Genomic DNA, 13,504 nt, shown 5'->3' on the forward strand with positions numbered 1-13,504 from the left:
TATTCTCTGAACAAGTTTGTATAAGTCAGGGATTATATGTTTAATGAACAGTGGTGATATTTTACCTGTAATATAGATAAGGGATGAAATAAATATATGGATCCTACAGCATAAATCTAGAAACTCATCAGCCTTCACCTTCTAACCAAGGAGATCTGCTCTTAAGGTTACCAGAAGACCAGAGGGATTATCCTGTCAAGTTTCCTGGTGAAGCTTCTTTAGCCATTTTCATGGTGCGATTTTACACACTTCTAGCCTCTTCTGACTGTTTTGGAGTTAATTTCTGCACCCAGGTTCAAGTAACTGGTAATAACCCAAAACATTTCTGAGTGCTTACTCAAAGATTACTCAAAGAATAAGCCAATTTCAGTGGGTTCACTTATTTCATGTACCAGGCATTTATTAAGTACTTTACAAATATTATCTTATTTAAATATTGAAAGATATTGTGAGGACAAACAAAGAAACTGAGGCACAGAGAGGTGAAGTAAATTTCTGAGATTACATAGCTAATAAGTGACAGAGACAGGATTCAAGTCAGGGCATTATGTATCCTGAACAACATCTTCCCCAAAGATGATGTCACCATCCACCTCAGTTTTCCAGGTATGGTGTTCCACAAGCAGACCCTTGCTTTAGTACTTCCCAAAGTCTAATTTTTGATATCTAATAAATGTCAGATGAGATGCCTTTATGTTTTCTAAATACTAAGAATTCTTAATAGAAAATTAATAATAAATATATTTATGAAAAGCAGGACACTGTAGTTGTTTATATGTGTTTGGATTTCATTTTGAGTTTGGTTAAACTTGAAATGAAAACTTTGCTTTGTGGAAAACTAGTGCACTTAGTTGAATGCACCAAAAACCCTGTATTTAGAACATTCTGAGCTGAGAGAGACTGTTGTTCACACAAGGAAGTATATTGAGGAAATTAAGAAATCAGGTACTTTATATAGAACACATTGCACATGTTTGTTCTTTTGTGAATTCTTATTACTTTAAATGACAAATAGAGTTTTGAGGCCTCCAGAGTTAGTTATTATTAGTTTCACATCTAAATAAACATTGGGAAGAAGAACCCATGTAGCATACTCCTAATTTAGTGTGGCTTAGTTCAGTGGAATTATCCTTAGAGTCAACTCACTTAAAATCAAATGGTTTAAAGAAGTATTCTGTATAGCAAATCCTTTTGGTGCCCCAGCCAGATCTTCTTAGCATTCCCACCCAGAACAGGCCTTAGTGTCTCCTGTTAACTTCTGGGACTCCAGGATTGAAGACTTTTTCTCAGTATATACACAAACTAGCCTGGAAATGCTGAGGGGTTAAGACCATGGGAAGTAGTCCACAATGAATGTAAGCTGGAGCTCAAATACCCCCAGTTTCCTGCAACCTTTAGATGGAGGTTGGAGCAACACTGAAGCATTTTCTACTCTGTCTGCCAAAGTTCCCCAAGAAGACTACCCAAGGTTTTCCATAGCACTATCCTGTTCAATACCATACCTTTATTTTTCAGTGGGTAGGGGAGTGTGGTATAACATTTTTGTCTTTCCAACTCCCCATTTTGCATTTCTGGGAATCACCTCCCAAAATAAACTATGTCCTCTCATTGCTAGTATATACTCCCATAATTATTACTCTGTAGCTTCTTAAAATACCCCTGAGCTCCAAGGCTGACTACATAAATTCTCAGTATAAAATGAAAATGCAGAGCCACTTGTTCAAAAAGCAAAAAAAAAAAAAAAAACAGTGCCCTTAAGGTACTAAAATGCAAACCTTTTCCTTTATTTCTTCTCTCACCTGTCAAGGTGTTTTATATCTGCAATTTAATGTTGCAGACTGTGGACCCTTGTTGGTTCCAGAGAGCCTCACCCTGCAACTCTATGTGTAGCTCACAGCCACTAGCTGCTGAATTCCTCTTCTTACCAGCCACCAATATTCTATACCCCAGCTGGGGTAGAGAGGTCAATCTCCCTTTCTCATGAGCTGGCTGCCCCAACCCATAGTAGATGGACAACTCCCACGGAATTGCAACCTCTGCACCAAGACCCACTGGGTGCCTGGATCTGGGGTTGGCTAGAGGTTCACTCCCACCAAGTTACCCACCAAATACACTGTGGTATTGCAAGCCCCAGGTAGGGATGGACACAACCATATGCAGGTCTGAAATGCTATAGGGCAAGTGCACCTAACCTTGGCTCTCCTCAAACCCATGCCCTGTCCCCTACCAGGGGTGGAAGGCAGCAGCAATGGCTGGATGGGTGCAGGGAGGGGAAGGCCAGACAGGGCCTGGGACACCAGGGGGCAGGAGGTGGCAGCTGTCACTGGGGGGGGTTAGTGGGGAGGAAGAGGCCAGGAGGGGCTCTGATGGACCCTAGGGGTTGATGGAGTGGGAGGCAAAGAAACTTTTCTGGGAAGGCGGGAGGTAGGAAGTGAGACTGCATTTGAGTTGAGGCTCCAACCTATTGGCACACTTTCTATTATCCCACTGGACTTCACTCACAAAACACAAATTCAAAAATTAAATTGTTGTGAATTTAAAGATAGTGGCTGAAGATTATTAAATGCCAAGTGCAGACCCTTCTGAGCACGAGGCCTGTGCTCACTGCACTGGTCCCACATCCATGAAGCCAACCCTGCTGAGCACAAATCCTAGACCTCACTCTCCCAGCAAATGATATTCTTATCTTTCACATCACACTTTCCTATCCTATCTTTTTGTTTTTATCCTTTCCTATCCTATCCTATCTTCCTATCTTTCCTATCACACTGTTCACATCTATCACCTTGCAAATCCCTTATGTTGATGCTTTTGCATTTCCCACTTCCCAGTGGCCTTTAAAGAAAAGACAGACATACTATCTAGTTTAAATTACTTACTTCCAAATCACAGTTATATCACTTTCCCTCTTCTCAAGTGCACAGAACTTCCTTGTAACACTGTGTTCCCATTCTACTTCTATTTATCAACCAATTAAAAACTGATATTCTCCCACTGCCTCAATGGATGTGGGCATCTAATTTATAATTACTTTCTCAATACACCTCTTGACATTATCTTCAGTGCCTTCAGTATGTCCAATAACATCACTATAACGCCAAATTTCTTTGTTAATTACATTTCCAGTGAATACCTTCTTCAGTCCACAGCCAGGTTCCTGAGGTCAACCATTAGAACGATGCTCTCACAATCATTCCTATTCTTTTTAAGATCCTGAGTGGTCACTAACACGTGGGGCACTGCAGACGTGGTGGTGGTTCTCTGGGTACTGACTCATCATCCAGGTAAGCCATCACTGGTTCCACATACAAGATCAGGAAAGCAGGGTTATTTCTGAGAGCAGTCAATGGGGCTGAAAAGTCTAGGGAGGATTTTAGAAGATGGAATTTCATCTCGATCTTCAAGATAATTCCTCTGCTGAGAAGATCAAATCCTAGAGGAATTCATAACTTCATAATTCACAATTTATAACCTCCATTTTTATTACTAAAAAAGGTTACAGACAAACAGGAAATTGTGCTCACTGGACTTACGACAAGTTAAGGCCATCTAACCTCATCTATATTTTCATTAATACTTGGCAATACTTCTGCTCATCTATAAGAGATTCTTTGTGGCACTCCCAGGTTTTTCCAGCTTTTCCCACTATCACTTCAAACCTCTGAGCTCTTACTTTGCCTGGCTAACTGCTTTTGGAATCATTTCAACCAATGGCACCACAGAAACTCCCATAACATTCATGTGCTAGTCATGTCAGCCACCATTCTGGGTTGACTGCTTTTTCCACACCTTCCAGTCACTCACTGGAGTGAACCTTTATTCTAAGGGTCAGTAGTGTTTATTAAATACACAAGTTTCCTTAATCCAATTATCTCTGTCCTGATTACCAAAAACAAAAAAACAAAAAATTGCTTCCAACTTTACTAAGAAAAAGAGCAGGTGACTGAATGTGCTCTAGCTTGGTCCTGCAATTTCACATCTTTCTATTTCTTTGGCTGCCTCCTCTTCTTCTTTAAGGTTAACTATTCTACAGTGTCCTATTATTTGTGACAGCAAGTAACCCCTGGCCTAGCCCTGTAGGAAAGATTAAATTAAAGATGGCTACCATAGATTAAAAACTAAACTATATGCTATTAAGCAGAGAACTGAAGTTCATTCCACCTATTGGAAGAAATATATTTAAAATAATTCTATATTATTAAAAAATATTGAATGATATACCTTTAGTGTACAGATTTTGAGTACATTACTATGGGCATCTCTTACGGCACAGTATCTACGTCTTATTGATCGATTTTTTTTTATTCCAGTTTTACTTACCAGAAATTCTTTATTAATGCCTAAGTCTATTCATGACTATAGTTACTGAAATATTATAACTAATAGGATGCTCTTTATAGGGCTCTCTTTATACTTTAAGTGGGACATTATCTAAAATTTTTTTCCTGCTTGCTTTTATTCATATGGCCTACTGTCGGGCAACATAGATAGACAAGGTAAATATAATTATTTTGATTCTCAAAAGTGTAGTGCAAATGTATGTTAAAATTTTTCTCTTTTATCTTCTACATTCCTGAAGTGAAATGCTAGAGGTGATAAAATAAAGTGACAGAGAAAGAAACTTGGTAAGAATAGGAACTCAGGAGACAGCAAAGTTCACACTTTTCCACCTTCAGGTTGTAGCACTTTTAGCTTCAGCTGTTAATTGTTCTTACAGCTTAATTCCTTAGTGCCAGCAAAAAACAAAAACAATATATTTCCATGGAAAATAATTATCATTATGTTTATAGAGCAAGAAGGATTTTCATTTCAAAAAGTTTTTATCAATGAAAATAAATGCCAATACGCCTTTTGCCAATGTAGTAGTCTGAGGAATATTTGGAAGCAACTTAAATATTTTTCCCTAAGAGGTACTAGAGAAATGTAAGTAATGTGCATGTTTCTCTCCCCAAATTATTTCCATGCAAACTGAAAATAAAAATAATTTTTCTAGCATAAAGAACTTTTTCAGTCTTGGAAATGAAGTACAGAAAACTTAAAAATTTCTTTGAATAGGAAATAAATTTCTTCAAAAAACAGCTTTGAGTTTGTCAATTATTATATCACGGTTTCATTCTCATCAAAAGAACCAACCATTTTCTAGTTCCATCTACTTCCTTCACATCTGACTTTCTTCCGTCTTCAAAAGAGAGCAGTTAGGACCACTGGAGCCCTGCTCTCCTTTCTCTCTACCAGAAAGGCAGAAACAAGTTTGGAGTCTTTACAGTCACAGCTTCACAAATGCCAAAGTCAAGGCTCTTCCAGATGGCTGACTGAAGTGGTTTAAGAAGGACTAGGAAGAAAAATTAAGGGCAGTACTGCAAATTATATAATGGAAGTCTAGAATTTTAGCATACATATTTTCATATTTAGCATCTCCTGAAAGGAAATTGTTATAACATAACTGCTTTATATTTAGATCTGTATTATCTTTGGTTGCCTTGTTTGGTTCCGATCCTCTGAGGGTACTCTATAAATTATAGCAACACAAAAGCCTCAGCATCCTTTGCAGAAGTAAATGTACTTTGTATACAAAGATGTAGCTGCAATTGGCCCATTCTTACTAGAACTTTCACTGTGCCTATTTTTAATGTATCCTTGCCTTGTGACTCTTACAATAAAAAGTAGAAGGAAATAGAGATACGCATAACTTCTGTAAACATAAAATCCATGATGCTTGCTCATTTACCTTTCAGTGTTTGCTACCTAGTAGGTGTTCAATAAACATTTGTTGAATGAACAGGACCATTGTGCCCTGACCAAGTTAAGACTACGGTCTTCTTATCACAGTATTTTAGGTAACTAGGTTTAAAAACAAACATCCCATATTCCCTATTTTGTTCTTTTTATTATTATTATACTATTATTGATATTCTTATCTACCCCAAAGTAATATAATACATGTCTCACTTTCAGTGTTATATATCCTTCCAGAGCCATTAATTTACTGACTTATCTCAAAAATAATTATTAAGAATCTGCTAAATAAAATGCTTGGGGAACATAGCCCAGCCCTCAAAGAACTTACAGTCTAGAGGAGAGGATGTGAATTAAACCATCACCTAATTTATTTTAGCCATAATAAATTTTATGAAGGAATAGTTCAGGTACTATGATGCCATTAAATGGGAGAAAAATACTTTGGTCTTGGGGCTTTCCTGGTGGCGCAGTGGTTGGGAGTCCGCCTGCCAATGCAGGGGACACGGGTTTGGGCCCTGGTCCGGGAGGATCCCACATGCCGCGGAGGGGCTAGGCCCGTGCGCCACAATTGTTGGGCCTGTGCTCTGCAGCCCATGAGTCACAACTGCCAAGCCCACGTGCCACAACTGCTGAAGCCCGCGTGCCTCGAGCCCGTGCTCCACGGCAGGAGGGGCCACCGCAATGAGAAGCCCACGCACAACAACGGAGGGTGGCCCCCGCTCGCTGCAGCTAGAGAGAGCCTGCGTGCAGCGGCGAGGACACAACGCAGCCAAAAAAAAAAAAACAAAAAAAAAAACTTTCGTCTTATTATACTCTTATTGAATACATGCTGCTTAGTGGGCAACATTTAGCTTTTTTTTTTTTTTTTGATTTCTTATATACTGAGGTCCAAATTTCCATTTTAAGTGCTGCTTATGTCTGTTTTTAAAAGATTTTGTAAATAGAATGTTTTAAAAACACTTCAGTGATGGTAGCCATGCTGAAGTAAGGCACATAAAGCACACTTGCTTAATTTTTATATAGTTTAATATTTATCTTTAATGTCTATTTTTCAAAGTTCTAACAAATATAAATAATATATGCCCTTAGTGTGATATAGTGATTTATAATAAGAAATATATATTTGATCTTCTTCCTCTAGCACAAAGCTTCTAAAACCCTTGGGATCGCCTAAGTGGTGAAAGAGAAAAAAAATATTTTGTTATGTTAATGAGGTGACTCTTGGAATGCCCCCAGTAATTAAAATCATCAGTTATGTGTTTTATTTGAAAACTAAAACCTACTCTGATCATAGCAAAATGCTCAGGTTTCTCTATAACACCTGAGTTAGGCTACTTGCAGATAACAAAATCTGGTCTTTCTCTAATTACCAACAAACTATAAAATGGTTCCTCATGGAAGGGCAAGTTCTTGACTTATATGCAACCTGGTGCCTGGCATAGTTTCCCCAAATCTTTCTATTTGTTACCGAGGTTGTTGCCCCAGAACCGTAACCCTGCCAAGTGGAAACTGTGTTTGCTTCAGTTGCAGAACAAAACCTCAAAAGGAGGAAACTAAAGACAAAACCAAAATCCAGCTGTAACTTGTTTAAGTCACCGTCTTGACCTCTAGTGAACCTGAGCATTATACAGTGTAATTATTAGCATGATAAATGACGCACCTACCGGCAGACAAGACAGGAAACACCAGACCATAGAAGGAAGAAAAAGAGGTGGCCCCCCGGTTCCAGGGAGAAACCCACCTTTTTCCAGAAAACCAATACATATGCCTCCCCCTCATTAATGCTACCTTCAAAAATCTTGCCTTGGTCACTCCTCCCATGAGAAGCAGATTTGCAAACCAAGTCTGTGCTTCTCCACTCTCTGGCCTTTGAAGAAAACTTGTGCTGTTTCAGTCTCATCATCGATTTTGTTATTGGCTGTGCAAACCTAAACGGTAAAAGAACTTCCTGAACCGAGCTAGAGGGGCTTCAGTTCAGCTAGGGCCCCAGAAGCGGGGCCTTAAATCTAATTTGGTAATATACTCATGTGTGAAAAAGTGGAGTTTTGGAAAAGCCTTATCCTTGTTGTCTACTAATATGGAAATGCTGCACAATGTCACAACACTTACTATAAACAAAGTTGTATTATTTTCACAGCCTCTTTTTAAGATATTTGGAAGTGTATGCCTTTAGATGATGGTCAAGTACTTCTTTCACAAAGAACAGCTTTTTCAGAATAGCTAAGGAGCAAAAGTTCCTGCAGAATGTCAATTGACATAGTATCTCTTTCATCCAGGAGTCTGTCTTTCTCTAAACAATTTTCAGGTCATCATTCAAGAGCTTAATAACTGGACTTCAGCCTTCTTTCACATTGTTAGAAAACTGCTTCCCCTCGTTTTCAATTCTACAAATAGCTTACATCATACTCTGCAAGGGTAGTTTAAATGTTTCACACATCTTCATAATAAGACAGCAGTTTCTGATTATTAAAAATTTATACATTTACCATATGACTTTTGAAAATTTCAGAAACATGCAAAAAATATATAGGTTTTGAAGAAGCCCATCTCCACTCCTTATACTTTTCTCCCCAGAGGAAACCATAGTTAAAATTTGGTGTATATCACTTCAGGATTCCAGTCTTCTATGTGAGCCTATGCCTCTGGACTGTGAACTTGTCGAGTGTTTCTCAGTTTGTTTGTTTCTCCCTCCTTTGGTGGGACAGGATGGCTAGAGTGGGCTGCAGTTGGGTAGTTCCCTTCTCCCAGGTCAGTTAGGCTGATAATCCCCAGCAGGTTAGGCTCTGGTTAAATGGCTTCCCCTGAGGGCAGACCTTGTTAGGAAAACTGAGCCACCTGGAGTATTTCAAAAAGTTTCCTTTCCCCCACCTGCTGCCAGAATCCCAAGGGAATTTTCTCTCATATTTACTGTGGGAATCTGGTCAAGCTCTTGGAGGTAAATATCACAAGTGTTCACCCCACACCCAACATCCCATGACCACGTCCCCCTGGAGTTTTTAACTCTCAGAGTTATTCACACCATAGAACCAAAACGAACATGGAGTCACTTATGTTGGGGGACAAAATGGAGTTGGCCAAGGCAGGTGCATTAAAGAAAACAAAACTTAACGTTACCTAACATAAGTTGTAGGAATTTATATCCCTTTTCAGAAATTAGCAGAGGATGACAGCCAGTCCCCAAACACCAAGTCTGTTCATGCCTCTTTTGGACTTCTTTGTTCCCATGACTCTGCTACCCTGATCCAAATAAGGAAAAAGACCACTAGGCAGCCAATGACCTGAAAAATCACTCAAGTAACTCCCATATTTACCCCAGAAAAAAACCAACCCCTTAGTCTGTGGGCAGATCTGAACTCGTTTCCGGAGCCTTGAATTTCCCAGCTTGCAGGTTGAAACCTCTCCAATAAACTCATGTTTCTGCTTTCTTTGTCTTACTCAGTTTGCAGTTTGGTTTTTGACAGCATTGAGCTTCCAGTGTAGGGGAGATGAGACTACCTCTAATCATCTTAGGTTTTCAGCAAGGACTCTTCAACAAAATGATTAACAACAGATAAACAGTTTATTAATGCATGCAGCACACATCACATGGGAGAAATCTAAATGAAAAGTAACTCAAAATGATGGCTTAAAATTCCAGCTTATCTAGCATCTTTAACAAAGAATGATAAATTTGTAAAGAAATGGGAGGACAAAGGAAAGCAGTTTCAGGTTTCTAAAGGGTGGCAAACTGTGGGAAGGTAAATATATGGGAGGGAACTAATGTAGTACTAAACTAATGGTTCTAGAGTATGAATGGAGTAGATTCCTCTGGGTTGACAAGACTGTCTCCAGGAAAAGGAGAATTTATATGCTGCCTTTAGGTAGATAAGAGAGCACTCTTTCTGGGTTTGCTGCTTCTTACTTTCCTTCAGCTCAAAATAATTTTTATGTCAGAGGCATATTTTGGGATGATATCTTCAGGTTTCCTTCATCAGCAATTCGTCAATTACAGTTCAGGGCTCCCTCCCCCAGCACTGGTTTCTGTGGCGATTTCTGCTCTGGGAAGTCACAACTTCCTATATTCACCTGTTTATCTCTCCAACCGTGGGGGCAGTGATTTGCCCTGTCCTGCCCTCTCTTATGGATCCTAAAAGTTGTTGATTTTTCAGTCTGTTCAGCCTTTTACTTATTGTTAGGATGAACTAAAGTAACTTTCTAGGCTCAAGATGGAGCTGCTCCTGCCCAGGGTGTTAGCCAACCAAAACTTAAGATACTTTTGTGTCCCTATAAATGCTGCACTTGACCAGAAATGCAGTACAGTAGTCCCCCCTTATCCACGGGGGATACATTCCAAGACCTCCAGTGGATGTCTAAAACTGGGGAGAGTACCAAACCTTATATATACTATGTTTTTTCCTATACATACACAGCTATGATAAAGCTATAAATTTATTTATTAATAATTTAAACTTATTTATGCTTACTCTGCCTATTTTAATTTATATATTAGGCACAGTAAGAGAATAACCAAATTGCCAACGTCACTACTCTTGTACTTTGGGGTCATTATTAAGTAACATAAGGGTGACTTGACCACAAGCACTGAGATACTAAGACAATCAATCTGATAACCAAGTCAGCTACTAAGTGATTAACAGGCGGGTAACATATACAGTATCAATACGCTGGACAAAGGAATGATTCACATCCCAGGAGGGTTGGAACAGGATGGCTGAGCAGGATGGCCTGAGATTTCATCACACTACTCAGAATGGCATGCAATTTAAAACTTATGAATTATTTCTGGAATTTTCCACTTAATGTTTTTGGACCACAGTTGACAGCAGGAAACTAAAACTGTGAAAACAGAAACTTCAGATAAGGGGGGACTACTGTATATCCAGTATGCCAGTTCCCCAAAGCCAAGTCAACTCTGGACCCTCTCACCCCAAACAAGGTGGACTATGTGGCCGCAGCAAATCAGATATTTTCTATTTGTCTCATTCTTATTCTTTATTTTTTATCCTATAAAACAGGGGTCCCCAACCCCTGGGGAACTGGGCTGTGCAGCAGGAGGTGAACGGCAGGCAAGTGAGTGACGCTTCATCTGCCACGCCGCATCGTTCCCCATCGCTCGCATTACCACCCGAACCATCCCCACCCCACTCCCCACCCCCCGCCCACAGAAAAATTGTCTTCCACGAAACCAGTCCTTGGTGTCAAAAAAGTTGGGGATCCCTGCTATAATAGCTTCTTGCTCTCTGCCCCATTTTGCAGGAGACTGCCTACTTCATGACATGTTAAATAAAGTTTGTGTGTATCACTCAAATTGCCTTTAATCATTTTTAACAGATGAAGTGGCAACTTCCAAGCTCCTTACATGTGTAACCCAACCAACATAAATTCCAGTCTTGTCTATGTGTTCATTAAAATGTATAGGTATAGCTATAGCCACAAGAATACAATATCAATATCAATGTCAATATCAATGACTCTATCCTTTTACTTCACAATATCATCTCCCCACATTATTAAGCATGGGTTGACACCATTCTTCCAGCCATATAATATTCTATAGTGTTGACTTTCATAATGTATTATGTTATTAATGGGTATTTGTGATGTGAGGTCATCCCTTTATATTCCTGAGATATCTGACTAGGCTTTAATGGTAACAACAGAATTGAAATGTTCTCTGCCATTTGGGGTGCTGGGTAGAAAGGCCTTTGCCTGATGTGCTATGGGAATTGTTCAGTAGAACACGTCTTAATGGTTTCACCATAAAGGGTCTTTGCTATAAATAAATTTTGTAGTAAACAGTCTATTTCAGCATTTAGCAACCAGGCCTTTGTAAGAGATATCTGTCTGTATTATACAACATGATTGGTAAGAAGTTTTATATACCCCTCCTTCCCCAAAAATATCACTTTGCCTTACTTCTTTAGAAGAAAACATTTAATTGAAATAGTTTCATGGACAACTAATGTGCTATCTGGAATAATTTACATGTGAAATTAACCTCAACTCAGAAGGTTGGAATATACGATCTTAACAGAGAACAAGGAAATAAATAATTGGAGAGAAAGGGATAGATGATTTTTGATGAAGGAAATTGACAAATATTAATACCTTGTTTCAAATAATACCTTGTTTATTTCAGGATAGCTAATTTTGGATGTATTTGTTTTGCTGTATTTTTTCCTATAGTACTTATTATGACTTTCCGGTATTAAACTTTTTAAAAAGCACTACTTGACTTTACCTGTATCCGTGTGTAAAAGAAATATCAAATCAAGCATTTTGTTCAGGTTTTATAAATTTTATCGTTGAATTTCAATGCAATCAATTAGACTATGTAATAAATTGAAGCTATTCTGATATAGCATATTGATCTTACTTCAATGTAATATGTGATTTTCAGGACATAATATACCTTAGTCTGATACCACATTATTGTATATTAAATTTTACTATTTAATTGACGTTTAATGCCATGGAGCAGAGGTTGGCAAAATCTTTCCTAAAAGGGCTAGATGGTAAAAAAAATAGTTCTGAAATGGGCCATACTACCTACTGCAGTGAATTAACCCTGCCATTGTAGCATGAAAGTAATGATAGACAATATATAAATTAACAGGCATAGCTGTGTCCCAATAAAGTTTATGCATAAAAACAGATGGTGGGTTGGATTTGGCCTGAAGGGTAAATTTGCTGATCCCTCTAATAGCTGAAAGTGAGACCTGGGGTAACTAAATGGGTATGGGTGGGTGGAATGGTACTCTCATCCTAAAATCAAAGTAGTAGGTACATTTCTGAGCTTAAATATGTTTACATAGGTCTTTCTTTCCTTACTTGAAATTAAATGGACAGTTCTAAAACTGATTTCAGATGATAGCATTGGGCCTCAATAGGAATTATGTCTGTGTGTTAATACTTCATGCTGGCCTTTAATAGGATTGGTTAAAAAAAATCTTATTATGAACAAAATAGAATAAAGAATAAAAATAATGTAGCAACAAAGAGGTTAAATAATCATTGATTGTTCTCTGATTATCGTACTGGTCCTTAGGAGAGGTTAATATTCTGAGGTTAATATTATATGCTGGCCTTCAACCAGTTCTGGGTTCTACACTCCAAGGAAGAAACATGGACATCTTATTTCCAATCTATGATAGATTGCACCACACTCTGGGAGAATATTATATTGCTCTATCTCATTAATATCAGGCTGGGACATGAGACTTGCTTTTAGCTCATGATATGAGAATGAAAGTGCCATATGCCTCTTCTGAGCATAACATTTATCAGTTGATTTTGCCATTGGCTTTTCCCCTCTGTATGAGAATCTTATGTCTCAGGTAGGATCTGCTTCTCTGGCCTAGATCCCAGAAAGAAGCAGACATCTGGAGCAAAGTCACAGCTGACCTAGAGCCAGCATGTAACGAGAGCAAGAAATAAACCTTAGTTGTTGTAACTCATTAACGTTTGCGGGATGTTTGCTACCATAGCATAACCTACTGAAAGCTGATACAAAAATTGCTTACAGAAGTTGGTTGCTATTCTAACAAAAATACTAAAACTTGTGAGATTGACCTTAGAGCCCAGCAGTAAGAAACAACAAAATCATTATCAAAGGCTGGATAAATGGTGATCTATATCATACATTTGGGAAGCATTTGATAAAACCATTCCTCAAACTACTTGAGAAAGATAACATACTGCATAAGTCAATGACTTCAGGTAAATTTTTGTGAAACAGAATGGTACTAATGTGTGTTGGTAACTA

This window comes from Physeter macrocephalus, chromosome 4 (genome assembly GCF_002837175.3).
Source record: "Physeter macrocephalus isolate SW-GA chromosome 4, ASM283717v5, whole genome shotgun sequence".
NCBI lineage: Eukaryota > Metazoa > Chordata > Mammalia > Artiodactyla > Physeteridae > Physeter > Physeter macrocephalus.